At 44.7% G+C, this 12,523-nt stretch overlaps 1 protein-coding gene across 3 annotated transcripts in view; it reads left to right on the forward strand.

Annotated features, from left to right (window-relative positions):
* Positions 1–7,673: 7,673 nt before the first annotated feature.
* Positions 7,674–12,523, forward strand: part of LOC135089724 (zwei Ig domain protein zig-8-like) — a 103,579-nt gene continuing 98,729 nt past the window's right edge. For 2 of the 3 annotated variants that reach the window (XM_063985698.1, XM_063985701.1), the window contains exons 1-2: positions 7,674–7,759; positions 12,493–12,523. The exon at positions 12,493–12,523 is cut by the window's right edge and continues 493 nt beyond it. The gene's annotated coding sequence lies outside the window, so the exon portion shown is untranslated. Of the gene's footprint in view, positions 7,760–11,631; positions 11,783–12,492 lie in introns of those variants that run through there. The other variant, XM_063985699.1, reaches the window with a different exon arrangement.

The following is a 12,523-nucleotide window of genomic DNA, read 5'->3' on the forward strand; positions in this document are numbered from 1 at the left end:
AAAAAACAGATTATCAGAATACTATGCAAAACAGAACATCACATAAACAGGGAAATAACAAACACCCAAGTATAACAGGAAGAGATACACGAGCTCAGCGTGACACAAAGCATTGGTGATACATGGATAATATTCTGTTTTTTCCTTAAAGCCGCGAGCATCATGTATCATTACTGCGACACGGATGGATTAGAGAGAGAGAGAGAGAGAGAGAGAGAGGAGAGAGAGAGAGAGAGAGAGGAGAGAGAGAGAGAGAGAGAGAGAGAGAGAGAGAGAGAGAGAGAGAGAGAGAGAGAGAGAGAGAGAGAGATATTAAGCGTTAGATTCAGGACTCCCCTTTCAACTATTTACCTGCAAATACACATAGGATACAAATTGCCAGAGACGCATCCACCATTTCCTCACTTTCCACACCTTCGCGGCGCCTTCTGGCTGTGACCTCTTTGTTGCGACGCGTAAATCAATCAGTCAGTCAGTTAACCATTAACCTCTAACATTTCACTCTAATAGCCATTTCTATAGTTATTTTTTTCTCCTTATCGTCAATATTTTTTTTCTTCATGTTTTACAGACTTTCATTCTCTCTATCCTCCTGTTTTCTCCCATTCCTATCCGTTTTTGTTCTATTCTACGTTACTTCTTTCCCTTTCGTCCTTTGCTCTTTTTCCTCCAGTCCTTTTGTACCTCTTCTTTGCTGTACCTTCTTTCCCTCTACATCCCTCTTCATTACATAATTCTTTCCCTTCATCATCTATTTTTATTCTACATTACCTATTTCTCTTTCCTAATCGTGCATATTTAACCGACCATCGCTCCTGTACATCCTCTACTTCATCACTGTCCATTCTGTCGGCAAGCAATCATTCTTTCCCTCTTAGCCATCTAATTCTTTCCCATCCTCGTCTATTTCCACGCAGCTTACCTATTTCCCTTCCTTTATCATTCATAATTCACTGACCATCATTCTTTTCCTCTGTACATCCTCTTCGCCATCTAATTATTTTTCATCATCATCATTTTCATTATCACCCACTTCTCTTTCCTTCATTCATATTTCACAAGCCATCCTTCTTGCCCTCTTCGTCATCTAATTCTTTCCCATCCTCGTCCGTTTCTATGCAGCGTTACCCCCTTTTTCCTCCTCCCCGGCGGTGAAAAATGAAAATACCAAACTGTAACTCAACTACAACACGCTGCTGCCGGGCTGTCCGTCGCCTCTGACAAGCTGGCGGGGCGGTAATGAAGCGAGGAGGAAGGCAAACAGCGGACGCGGTGAAAAGCTGAAACGACAATATTTTTTTTTTCTCTCTCTCTCTGTCTCCCTCAGTTATTGATTGTCTGGTTGATAAACACGCGGGTATTAAAGGAAGTGCATTTTGTTGTGTTTTGTTTAGTTGGATTTTGTTTTGTGTTGTGTGTGTGATGGGGTTTGTTTGTTGTGTGTGTGTATGTGTGTGTTGATTTGTTCGTGTATGTGTGTGTACGAAAAGCTAAACTTACACACACACACACACACACACACACACACACACACACACACACACACACAAGGGCAGGATTACTGGGCTTCCGCTCGCTCCGGAGGCCGAGATCATAATTCCTCGACTTACGGCGGGACCTATTCTCTGCTGGGTGAACAAGAGCCAGAGCGTGAAAATACACCCGCATAAAGTGTCTCCGCCTCCCCCGGGGATACGAACGGCGGCCCCCTTGTTTGTGAGGTGCGCGTGTTTGCCGAAAAGTCCTCGTAATAATAATAATAATAATAATAATAATAATAATAATAATAATAATAGTCATGATTTTTTGCATTCTTTTTTTTCAATTTTCACTCTCCTCATGAAAATGATGATTAATAATGATAATGATAATAATAATAATAATGTCAAGTGTTCATCCCTTTTTTCTTCTTCGCTCCCTCCACTTTCCTACTTTTTTCTTTATTTTCTTTTCATATTTTTCTTTCTATCTTGTTTTCTTTTTAATGGAACGGTAATTCGAGTCTTTTCTCTTTCCTACTCCGTGTTTGAATTGTGTGTTTGAGTTCTTAACCCTTTTTCTTATGTAAGGAGGATTAAAAACGAGAAAAAAAAAGAGTTTATTTATATGTAGTAATATAGAAGAGTGTTATTCTGTAGCAAATATACACTACTACTACTACTACTACTACTACTACTACTACTACTGCTACTACTACTACTACTACTACTACTACTGCGAACTATATTTTTTCGTTTATTCTTCCCGTGTCCCCCACCTTTTCCTATCACCTCCCCTTGCCCATCCCATCACATCCCATCACCCTGCACCGCCACCCATCATTCCAGGCATCACCCTTCACCATAACTACCCATCACACTCCACAACGACCCATCACTCTGCGTGGGGAGGCGACGAAGCGACCTATCCATGAATTACTTAAAAAAATAATTGGAAAAAGGGAAGTTTGGATAAGATTTCGTATTTATTGAACAGACTCGGTGGTGAAGGAACGTAGTGTTAATGGTGGTAGTAGTAGTAGTAGTAGTAGTAGTATAAGTAGCGCTTGCTAGTCATGATTCTTCCCTCACTTCAACACCACATGTCACCACCACCACCACTCACCATCACTTCACCACACATCACCACCAGCATTCCTCACCATCACCACCACCATTGCTCACCATCACCTATCACTGCATATCATCCCCATAAACACACATAATCACCACCGCCTATCACAATCCCTCACCACCACCACCACCACCACCACCACCACCACCACCACTACCACTATCCATCACCACCACCACCACCACCACCAGTGAAGCGATGGCTGTCCGGATTAACACGTATTAGGAACAAAGCATGGATTAGCAGGCGTGTGACTGAATTATTATTATTATTATTATTATTATCATTATTATTATTATCATAAATTATTATTATTATTATTATTATTATTATCATCATAAATAGTGCTCTTCTTATTGCTTTAGTTTTGTTGTTGGTTTTGACTACAACTACTGCTACTACTATTACTACTACTGTTACTACTACTACTACAACTACTACTACTGCTACTATTACTACTACTAATAATAATAACAATAATAATAATACCTAACAGCAGTCCATATCTTCACGAAATAAAGATAATAATTAAATACAAAACTTATATTATAAATCTAAGCAGCATTTTGAATTTTTGTTGTTAAAAAGAAGAAAAAACGAAACAAAACACCCACAAAATTTCACAAATTAGTTAAAAATATAAAACAATGCTGTACATAAATCACTACATGGAATATTTGTTGATTTAAGATAAGTCATTCAAGAGAAGTAATATACGAAAGTCATGAATTATAATCGCCTCGCCGATATTAGTATGTGTTCTGACATCTCTCGCCGTCAGTAGTCAGTGTTTTCGCATCGCTCGCCGCTACAAGTAAGTTTTCGTCTCTCTCGCCGCTAATATCTGGTATCATTGCATCGCTCGCCGCTAATATTTGGTATCATCGCATCGCTCGCCGCTACAAGCAAGTTTTCGTCTCTCTCTCGCTGCTGGTATTTGGTATCATCGCATCTCTCGCCGCTAGAAGTAAGTTTTCGTCTCTCTCGCCGCTGGCATTTGGTATTCTCGCATCTCTCGCCGTTAGAAGTAAGTTTTCGTCTCTCTCGCCGCTAATATTTGGTATCATCGCATCTCTCGCCGCTACAAGTAAGTTTTCATCTCTCTCTCGCTGCTGGTATTTGGTATCATCGCATCGCTCGCCGCTACAAGTAAGTTTTCGTCTCTCTCTCGCCGCTGGCATTTGGTATTCTCGCATCTCTCGCCGTTAGAAGTAAGTTTTCGTCTCTCTCGCCGCTAATATTTGGTATCATCGCATCGCTCGCCGCTAGAAGTAAGTTTTCGCCTCGCTCGCCGCTAATATCTGGTATCATCGCATCGCTCGCCGCTACAAGTAAGTTTTCGTTTCTCTCTCGCCGCTGGCATTTGTTATCCTCGCATCTCTCGCCGTTAGAAGTAAATTTTTGCCTCGCTCGCCGCTGGCATTTGGTATCCTCGTATCTCTCGCCACTTGTAGTAAGTTCTAAACTCGTTGTTCGCTGCACTGTAAGGGAGTGTTCTGTGCATTTCTGGCCTCTGCTGGCTACAGTGTAAAGAGCAAGTAGCTGTTCTGTGCAGTGCTGGCCTCGCTCACTGCTGGCTACAGTGTAAAGAGTTATAGTAGGTGTTCTGTGCAGTGGTGGGCTTGCTCACTGCTCGCTCCATAGGGGCGTGGCCTCGCTCACTGTCCGCCGGCCTGGCGTTGGTGCCAGCTAACGAGCAGCGCCTTGACACGCGCGTAACAGGCCTGGACGTTGGCTTTGGGCCCCTGGAGGTGTAGTTTTGTGCCGGGCGTGCCCACGGTGATGGACACGCCGCACTGGACCCCGAGGTTATGCAGGAAGAATTGGTCCTGCCGTGTCAGGTGCCCCAGGAACCTGGCTGGGGTGTACATGGTGCGCCGCACCTCCTCCCCCACCCCTGGGGCTGCAGGCACCGCCGCCACGGGCTTGTCCTGCACCAAGGGAGACCGGGCGTTCCGGGGGACGGCCTGGGCGTGGCGCTTCCTCAGGGATAGCGCCACGCGTGGGCCGTCCACCTTCATAGCGGTGGCGATTTTCTTCCCCTTTGGTGGAGGAAGAGCCTCGTCCACCTTGCGGGTCTCCTTGGTCTGCCGAGGCCGCTTCTCAACCTCGGCAAAGCAGCGTGCCTGCTGCCGGCCGCGCCGGGCAAACTCGGCCCGGACGCGGGCCACCCGCTGCTCCTGCTCGCTGAGCTGCTTCTTCTCGTGGGAGAAGATCACACTGTACATTGTCTTTTTCTTTATTCCGCTCTGATGCTTTGTTTGGTTTGAAATTATAATCAGGAGAAACTGACGGATTTGTGGTTTGTGCGACTCATGCAGAACTGAGATGAGACTTTGGGAGAGAGAGAGAGAGAGAGAGAGAGAGAGAGAGAGAGAGAGAGAGAGAGAGAGAGAGAGAGAGAGAGAGAGAGAGAGAGAGAGAGAGAGAGAGAGACTACTACTACTACTACTACTAGTACTACTATTACAACTATTACAACTACTGCTACTACAAGAACTACAACTTATTAATACAACAACCACCACCACAACCCCACACACTACCACCACCACCACCACCACCACCACCACCAAAATAAACAAAACAAAACAAGAGAAACAACAAAAACAACAAGAAAACAAAAATACAATGGAAACAAGAAAACCCAACAAAAACACACCAAAAAAAAAACACGAAACCAACAAAAGGAAACGAAAACGGGAGAGAGAGAAGGACAGAGGGAAGGTAAAAGAGGGAGACAAGAAGAAGGTAAGAGAAGGGAAGGGAAGGACAGGGGACGCATGTTGGTAAATCTAGCGTCTAAATCCCCTCCTCACTACATTCTTTATGTGAGATTATCGGCCTCCAATAAAGAGACGCTCTAGGGGACTCCGGCTCGATATGGTTAAGGAGATGCTAAAATACTTGGGGGTCGCGGCCTCGTCCAGAGAGAGAGAGAGAGAGAGAGAGAGAGAGAGAGAGAGAGAGAGATTGTGTGTTTGTGTGTGTGTAAATAGATAGGGAGGGAAGGACGTGGTGGGGAAGGGAGGGAGGGAAAGAGGGAAAAGGAAAGAGACACTGGAGGGGAAAATGGAAGAGTACGTTTCTTTCCCATGCACTTGTTTATTCTCTCTCTCTCTCTCTCTCTCTCTCTCTCTCTCTCTCTCTCTCTCTCTCTCTCTCTCTCTCTCTCTCTCTCTCTCTCTCTCTCTCTCTTACCATCTGTTCTAACTCCGTCTATTCCCTACTGTCTCCTTTGCAAAATTCGCCGAAAGTTCTCTTCTTCCTCCTCTTCCCCTTCTTCTTCTTCCTCCTTTGCCTTCTTCTGTGCTCTACTCTTCCTCTTAACTTCGTCCATACTCTTCCTTTTACACCACACTTTCTTCCTCCCTTCTTCCTTGAATATAACCTCCTCCTCCTCCTCCTCCTCCTGCCCCAAGTCCCTTCCTTCTCCTCTTACAGCCTCCCTCTAGTCTCTCCTTTTCCCCCTCTCTCCCTCCTACCTCTCCTTTCACAGCGTGGGCGAACGAGGGTGTGGGAAAAGGGTGTTTATTGTTGAGGGAGGAGAAGAAACAGCTGTGGTCAGTGGAGGAGGAGGAGGAGGAGGAGGAGGAGGAGGAGGAGGAGGAGGAGGAGGAGGAGGAGAAGGAGGAGGAGAAGGAGGAGGAGGAGGAGGAAATAACATAGAACATAGGAAAGCAGGAACAAAATGTAACGAACGGGAGGAGGAGGAGGAAGAGGAGGAGGAGGAGGAGGAGGAGGAGGAGGAGGAGGAGGAGGAAGGTAATATACAGTAGTAGGTGGTAAAAAGTCATGGGAGGAGGAAGGAGGAACAGAAGGAAGAAGAGGAGGAACAGGCGGAGAGATGAGAAAAAAAGTGCGAGATGAATGAAGGAAAAGAAAAAAATGAGCAAGAAAAGAACACGAAGAATAGTGAAAAATGAGGAAGAAGGAGGAGGAAGAAGAAGAGGAAGAGGAGATGAAGAACAAGACAGCAAGAATACGAAATGAACAATGACAAACGAAGAGGAGTGAGAAACAAGGGAAGGAAAATGAATTAAATTAGAAACAACAACAACAACAACAACAACAACAACAACAGAAGGAAGAGGACCCTAGGTAAATGAACGAACAGGTGGCTTGGTCAGGTAAGGAAGCCAGGTAATAAGACACACCTGTAACTCTTGTAAACACGATTCCCTCTCACCAGGTAAGTCAGGTTAATTAGCCACGTGAACTGGAGGGATCAGCGGAGGAGGAGGAGGAGGAGGAGGAGGAGGAGGATAGTTCAGATCCTTTCCCTAATTGATAGTTTATTGATGGTCTATAATAAGAAGTAAGTCTGAATCTGAGTCCAATTACGGTTCAGATTAGTCCAATTTTTTCCCTTGGCCTGATAGGAGGAGGAGGAGGAGGAGGAGGAGGAGGAGGAGGAGGGAGGAAAACATGTACAGACTAGGATGAGGAAGAGGATGACGAGGATGACGATGATAATTAGGAAATGTAGAAGAAGGAGGAGGAGGTAGAAAAGAAGAAGAAGAAGAAGAAGAAGAAGAAGAAGAAGAAGAAGAAGAAGAAGAAAACGAAAGACAATAACTAAAAGATCAACATTACAAGTACAAAAAAAACAAGAAACAAGAAGACTCACAAGACGAGAACAAGAAAACTCAGAGCAATAATAAAAAAAAAAAAAAAAAACCCACAAGAGAAGTCACACGAACAGGAAGTGGCACAAGTCAGAGGTCAGCCTTGGGGAACACACAGAACACAGGACACAGAGAACAAACATCACACTCAACACCTCATCAGCACGCAGCTTAGAATACCACGGGTGCCGAACGTGTGTGTGTGTGTGTGTGTGTGTGTGTGTGTGTGTGTGTGTGTGTGTGTGTGGTGGTTAATATTCCTGTACGAAGTCTTATCCTTCCCTAGGGCAACGTTGTAAGTGTGTGTGTGTATGTGTGTATGTGTAAGGTTAGGAAGGGCAAACTGGCACGCGGTCTGTCTGTCTGTGTGTGTGTGTGTGTGTGTGTGTGTGTGTGTGTGTGTCAGCGAGAGTGCCCGTGCGTCGTGGTGCCAGTGTGTCTAGTAGCGGTGAAGCGAGCGGACGGGTGGTTCTTGCCTTTCCCTCCTCACAGTGCCTGTCGGGACCTGGCATCGCGTGGTCGGTGGCTTTCGCGTTCCCCTCACATCTACCACTCTCACCCCTACACTCTCCCTTTCCCCTCCTTTTCCCTTCCCACATCTTACTCATACCTCATCCACCCAAGTCGGTGCAGGCTAAGGAACTTAATCCGGTGCATCTACAGGGACTTACGCTCGTGATAAAAGACTATAACGTGTTTGTAGCGTTTCGTCGCCTCTTACAACTCCCACTTAAGAACGCTTGGCCATAAATCTGCGTGCGGGTCCAAAGGCGACACTACATTCCTTGAAAACAAAAGAAAGCCCTCGGGAGCCAAGACGCAGGAAAGCACTTGTCTGAATGATATATGCAGGCGACGAGAGCCTGGAGGGTATAGTGATGCCGCGGCCTCGTGAAACACTCCTGACACACGGCGAGGGAATTCAAGCACTGATGTTCAAGAGGAGGATGAAGAGGACCAGGAGGATGAGGAGGAGAAGGAGGAGAGAGAGAGAGAGAGAGAGAGAGAGAGAGAGAGAGAGAGAGAGAGAGAGAGAGAGAGAGAGAGAATGAGGCAGGAAAACTGGGTTAAAGCGAGTGTAAAATGCAGCGCTCAGGTTTATATTAAAAAAGATAAACAAAAAATACTACTTAAGTTCGCTCCGCCCACCGTGGAAATTTGCACTGAGTTTTTGGGAAACGGAAGCTGCGTGAGGGGCGGTGGACACACACACCCTGGGGCCTCAGTGACGAGTGACGAAGAAGGGGGCGTGGTGGCGAGGTGCTGGCCGATGATGAAAGAAAGGAAGATGTGGCAGGAGGGAAAAAATGATAGCTATAACTCTCTCTCTCTCTCTCTCTCTCTCTCTCTCTCTCTCTCTCTCTCTCTCTCTCTCTCTCTCACTCTCGTCGTTCCTTTTGTACTTTCTACCCTTCTTAAAATAACTTCTGTTGTTGTCCACGAGAGCGAAGAGAAGGGAACTTGCCAACATACCAACACGACACAAGGCGACACAGAAACAGGCCGAGAAGGGAAAAAAAGAACAGGAAAACAGATGGAGAGAGAGAGAGAGAGAGAGAGAGAGAGAGAGAGAGAGAGAGAGAGAGAGAGAGAGAGAGAGAGAGAGAGAGAAACCATACCCACTCGGGAAACGTATTGAGAAATTTTACAAGAGCTATAAATTCTTGGAGGATTAAACAGTTCAGAGAAAGAGAAAGAGGATGATAATATATAATAAAGAAGAAAGGAGAATAATGAGGAGGAAGAGGAGAAGGGGGAGAGGAGGAGGAGGAGGAGGAGGAGGAGGAGGAGGAGGAGGAGGAGGAGGAGGAGGAGGAGGAACAGGAGGAGGAAAGACAATAGTATATTAATGTCTCATGATGCAACACACACACACACACACACACACACACACACACACACACACACACACACACACACACACACACACATTCATGCAGTCAAGGTTCTCATAATTCAACCAGCACCACACACCTCCCTCACTCTTAATCACATAATTGGCTTGTTTGCGGCGCGTGGTGGACAACCCTTGCAGGAAAAAGAAAAAAATACCCCTAAGGAACTTCTGACGCAAATCCTGACACCTGAGCTTGAAACGAAATGTGTCAAGAAAAGAACTCTATATTTACGTACACTTTTATATTTCTTCTTTCTTTCTTTCTTTTTTTTTCAACGATATTTTTCACCCTACACATTCTTTCTTTTCACGGTTTTCTTTTTCTTCCTTGTTTAAGTGTTGTGACTTACGACTCAAGGTAAAGTTTAAGGAAGAGAGAGAGAGAGAGAGAGAGAGAGAGAGAGAGAGAGAGAGAGAGAGAGAGAGAGAGAGAGAGAGAGAGAGAGAGTCACTGTTCTTATTATCATTTACTTCATTCATAGTCTATCGTCTTATTTATTTATTTTTTTCATGCGTTCTTTCTTTACGTCTCTCTCTCTCTCTCTCTCTCTCTCTCTCTCTCTCTCTCTCTCTCTCTCTCTCTCTCTCTCTCTCTCTCTCTCTCTCTCTCTCTCTCGTTGTTCAAGTGTAGTGACTTATGTGCCAAGGTGAAGTTTTAAGGGAGAGAGAGAGAGAGAGAGAGAGAGAGAGAGAGAGAGAGAGAGAGAGAGAGAGAGAGAGAGAGAGAGAGAGAGAGAGAGAGTTACTGTTTTATCATCTGTTTCTTTATTTATGTTTTATCGCTTTTACATTCTTTGTCACGCCATTCTCACACTTCTTTCTCTTCGTTACTCAACTACAGACAGGTGAAGCTCTAGGAAGTGGAAGCTCATGTTTTATTATCGGGTTCAAATTTTTTCTTATCTTTGTAGTTTGCGTTAGATAGTGGTGGTGGTAGTGGTGGTGGTGGTGGTGGTGGTGGTCGTTCAGCTCCCCACGACTCCACAAAGCTAATACGACTCCACTCTTACGACCCAGTATCAACTCTCGTAAATTTTGGTTGAATGAGGCTGAATCTTCATCCTCCTTGCTGTCTAATCTCCCCTCGCTATTTTCCCCGGCATGTGTTTATCTGTAATTAAGACGATCAGCGTGTATTTTTGGCCTATTCCAGCCTATTTCATGCTAATCATAGCCTGCGAGAAAGAGATCCACGGCTGACCAATGAGCGGCAAGCTTTGATCCGCCGTGACCAATCGCACCCCCGCGTCTACGGTGATTGGATAATAAGTAAAGCAAAATGGATAGTGATTGGCTTAGACTTACTTACACTCGCTCCGGATGTTCCTCCTTGTGCAATAAAAATCTGAGGGTCTTTCTAAGTTTATATCTAAGTTTTCCGACGTTGTATTTGTAACTAAGTGTTCTCTCAATACGTGTAGAGCTTAAGTGGATTTAATTCTCTCCTACGTTTTCTTTAGCGGTTGTTATTAAACTTCTCCACTAATTTCAGTTTATGGGAGCGTTCTGCTAATACCATGAAATTTTAGTGTATTCCATGGCTTCTCTGTCAATTATCACTAAGTTAACTTCCACAAAAGAATCGTGTTAATGTATCGAAGCATTGATGGGTTTACTTGTTTACTCGCGTGAAAAATATCAACATCTCCTTCTTCTGAATCGATTCATATCAAAGCCAACGTAAGTAACATGCCTTCGTGTTCCTGAATCGACATGTGTGTGAGCTTCCTTGACTGTAACTTGTGTCTTCGTGTTTCTGATGGAAAGATTAGTGAGTTTCCTAAATCAAAAGAGTAAGAAAAAATTAAAACACACGTACCTTCAAATCCTACTAAATATGGACTGAATACCACTACTACTACTACCACTACCACCACCACCACCACCACCACCACCACCACCACCACCACTACTACTCCTCCTCTTCTCTGCACGAACTCACACTCAACATGTAGTCTGACTGACCTAACCTTATTTTTACGACGCCAGCACCTCGCCCCGTGCCCCCCGTGCCCCCCCTGGACCTGCACTGCGCCAGGCTTACACAAACAGTGCGCCAAGCCACAAACTACGCCGAGAATGTGATAACGAACGCGTCCCAAGAACAGATAAGGTGCCCCCATAAAACATTACTCAGTCCCGCCCTTCGCCATCCTCAACAGGAGCTCCCCCTTCTGCTGTAGTGAATGAGGCACGTGCTGAGCCGATGAGTGAGGGCAGGATAATAGCAGCACTCCTCAGCATGCTAACGTACTGGAGTTTTCTACACAGGAGGTCCAGTTTTAACACTCTTCATCATTTCTAGTTAGGGAGCGAACATTTTTAACATTCTACAGTATTCTAAAGCAGTGGTTCCTGAGTTTTCCAGAAAGGGAAGGGTGAATTGTTAACATTACACAGGTTTTAAACACGGTAGGTGCTGATCTGATAGGATATAATCAGCATTCTGTATCATTCAAACGCAGTCGATTCCGAGTGGACAAAAACAAAATCTACAGCATCCTAAAATCTCAAGTGTTAATGCAATAAAAAAAATAAATAAAAGATGAAAATCAACCTTCTACATTTTAACTTAGTCAATTGAGAGTTAACAAGATAAAAGGGTACAATTCTACAACACCCTAACCCCGAAAGTTCTGAATCGGTAAGGGAAAAACGTAGAATATTAAGCTTCCGTACATTCAACACTTTTCTTCGTCTTTTACCTCTTTTTCACCTCTTTACACCTTCAGGCGCCTCCTGTTCTTACCCCTGAGTTCTGAATCTAGAGTTTATATTCAGAAACGCTTAGCTCTCTCACCACGACTGTTTTCAAAGGCCACAGAGATGAATAGCCGAGTTCTTAAGAGTGTTTTTTCCCGTTAATAATATAGAAATAGCATCAAACTGTATCTCGAATCTTTAAAAACCCTAAAAAAAAAAAAACAGTATAACTTAAGCTAGAGCCTTTGGAAGGTAGTGGAGGTGAGGAGCATCAGTGTTGCAAAATATAGTCTTGGAAGTCGCAAAGACACAGGTGCACGAGTGACAGCGAGCGACGGGACGCAGCGCCAAAAAACACTGCAGCGCAACTGTTTATGCAATTGAGGAACTTGGTATTGTGTAATCAGACGCCGGCGAGTTAGGGAGGCGGAGAGGAAAGCTCCAGAGAAACTCCAACTTCTGTAATATCAACAGTGCGAGGGAACCCGGGAGGCAGAGAATTGCTCCCAGAGACCAGAGAGAAACTCCGCCGGGAGAGGGAAAGACGGAGAGAGAAAATAATGTGAGGAGGAGGAGGAGAAGGAGCAAGGAAGCAATAAATCAAGTATGCATGCCTGTGAGTATTAATTGAAACGTAATTTCTTATCTTAGGTTCAGTGGATTTTTAATTAGTCCAGCGAGG

This window comes from Scylla paramamosain, chromosome 33 (genome assembly GCF_035594125.1).
Source record: "Scylla paramamosain isolate STU-SP2022 chromosome 33, ASM3559412v1, whole genome shotgun sequence".
Taxonomy (NCBI): Eukaryota; Metazoa; Arthropoda; class Malacostraca; order Decapoda; family Portunidae; genus Scylla; species Scylla paramamosain.